Below are 2,811 nucleotides of genomic sequence, written 5' to 3' on the forward strand. Positions count from 1 at the left end.
GGTTACAGTTCGCTTCTCGAACAAAATGACTTCAGTTTCCGAACAGAATTTGACTTAGTGTATGTATCTACATAACTAATAATATTTTTTCATCTTCAGTCAATAATTGTGACCATTTTATGTCACTACTTGAACAAGTAATACTTGCATAACTTGTATAATTGCATAATTATATTATTTTGTAAAAAATGCATAATTTTACTTATGAAGGTGAAATTATTACATTATCTCAATTAGGATAGTAGCCAGCATTTGGCAGATTCTGAATAAATTTATTAAAAAAAATATTCAAAACAGATAAATTAGATTAGCAAAAATACCATTTTTCACAATTATTCGAAAAAATTGGGACAAAAATTGTGTAGTTGTAGATGTTTTTATTTATATTGCTAACTACAGTTGAATTGACAGCTGTCATCTAGTATTCGATGACATTCAAATTGACAGCTGACATAAAATAAGTTACTACCGACACAATAAATTAAAGATGTACTACTAAGAAAAATAAATAAAGATTAAATAACTTATTTTATAAATTATATACTTAAAATATTTCATCCCAGATATTTGTTCATGAGGTAATGATACATTATTTACTTTGTATTCAATTGAACTCTCATCTGATATACGACGAAATTTGAATTTATAGCTATCACAAAGTATATGTTGACAGTTAAATTGACAGCTGTCATATAAGTAACTGAACTGCCTGGAGACTTATTAGTAATATTAAATACATAATTCTTATACAATTTATAAATTTAGTTGGAACATTCCAAATAGATTCACCGATATTTAGTTATGACGTATTATTTACTTTTCAATCAATTGAACTGTTATCTCGATGACATTAGAATTGACAGTTATTATTAGATATTCGTTGGCAGTCAAATTGACAGATGCCATATAATAAGTTGCTATCGACTCAATGAAGAAGTAATATTAACAAACAAACAATGGGGATTACATAATTCATGTATATTATTTACTTTTTTGTATTTTTAAAATAAATTATTTAGTTTTAAATCGTTACATAAGTAAATATATAAGGAAAATATCAAACATTTCTGAATCAATGTGAATAATATTTCAATGCTGTCTTATTACCTAACGAAAATTATTCCTCTTTGCATTATATATATTTTAATTGCGAGCATTCTGTTTGCATTACGTTTTCCTAACTAATGTATTTGTACTAATTTCAATTTAATATTATGTTTAGAAATCAATCAATAAATTATATAATTTATATTATTGGAATAAAACATATAGAATACTTAAACAAATTAAACTGTTGGAGAAAAGTTATGAAAGTATACGATGTTCGAAGATAAGCTGCACGGATCAAAGTATACATATTACATTTTTTTTTTGACCATTATATATTTTATATTTTTTGTTTGGTACGCAAAAAATAAAATATGCTATAACCATCGATTACCATGCATGCCTTTTTCATGAGTATATGTATGTATTCGAGAGAAAAGCGAGTTCGAAAATTGCCTGCACGCAACCATACTTACTGAATAAGTCGCGGATAAAATCTGCGCAACAAAATAAAAAAAGAGAAGAAAAGGGGAATCCCCTTCTGCTATTCAAATAGCGCGATGCCGAGCCGACACGGCGATTTAAATAATTCCCTTATAATGGACACGAAATTACATCGCCGCTAATGCCGTTATAATTTGCACTTTCTTCCTTCCACCGATCCTCGAACAAATACATATACCTAAGGTAAGGAAAGGAACGAAAGAGGCGGCAATTCCGATGGAGATGTTTTTGTCCGTTTAGCTTCGAGCACGTTTATATATATAATACATAATACATATATATAAGCAAGCACACAGCGTTCACCTGCCAAGATTAATGCACGGAGGCGGCTCCGGTCTCGTCCGCAGTTTTGGCCTTCTTTTTATCTATGCGACAGTTACTAATTTCGGTTGCCATTAACCAGAAAGTGTCAAAGTTTTGCGGAAATCCTTGGAGAGAAAGACGGGCACGGAATAATGTGTACCTACAAACCCCCTTGTCCCAGGATTTGAAAAAGAATTAGAAGAAGGATTCTTTTTTGCGATTTTTGCGCAACGACGTATACAAATTAGCACACCTTTTACTTTCAATAGACAGGCAAGAATATCCATCTCCCGGACGAATGGTAATAATGGCGTTTCACTGTTTACCCTTACCTTACTCGAAGCCCTTTCTTCTTTCGCTTCACTCGCAAACGGATGATAACTGACGGAGAAAAATCGGTTTATCTCAAGGATATCTGAATTCTCACAGCAATATGTACACGTCTATAAACTGGAGTCGCTTTGTTAATGTCATGAAGCCAATAGATGAATTCTGAAAAACTTTTAGTTTTGTTCACATGGAATAATAATACTCATTGTTCGATTGTTGCGAGAAAAAGTTCAGTCAAAATACGTTTTTGGATAATACTGAACATAATGCCTTCATCAATTATTCATGAAATTTAATCAATTTAATTGACTATATCAACCATTGTAGAGCAAAGAGCCATTTGAGAGCTGCAATTTCTCGAAGATTGCCGACCCTAAAACTATAAAATTATATCATATAGAATATTTATTATGTAATGAGGATACTAAATATATTACTTAAATATTTATTTAAAACTTTGAATTTAATTATTCTACATAAAAATGTTATGATTTTAAAGAAATCTTAAAATAATTCCAATTAAATCAAATTGAATATTTATTACAAGATTTTATTGTAGACCACAGCAGTATAAATCTTTGATAAAAATTATGTAAAAAAAATACTATTAGATATTATTTACATTTG

The sequence above is a fragment of the Nicrophorus vespilloides genome, unplaced genomic scaffold (assembly GCF_001412225.1).
Source record: "Nicrophorus vespilloides isolate i.1.1-1 unplaced genomic scaffold, Nicve_v1.0, whole genome shotgun sequence".
Lineage (NCBI taxonomy): Eukaryota > Metazoa > Arthropoda > Insecta > Coleoptera > Silphidae > Nicrophorus > Nicrophorus vespilloides.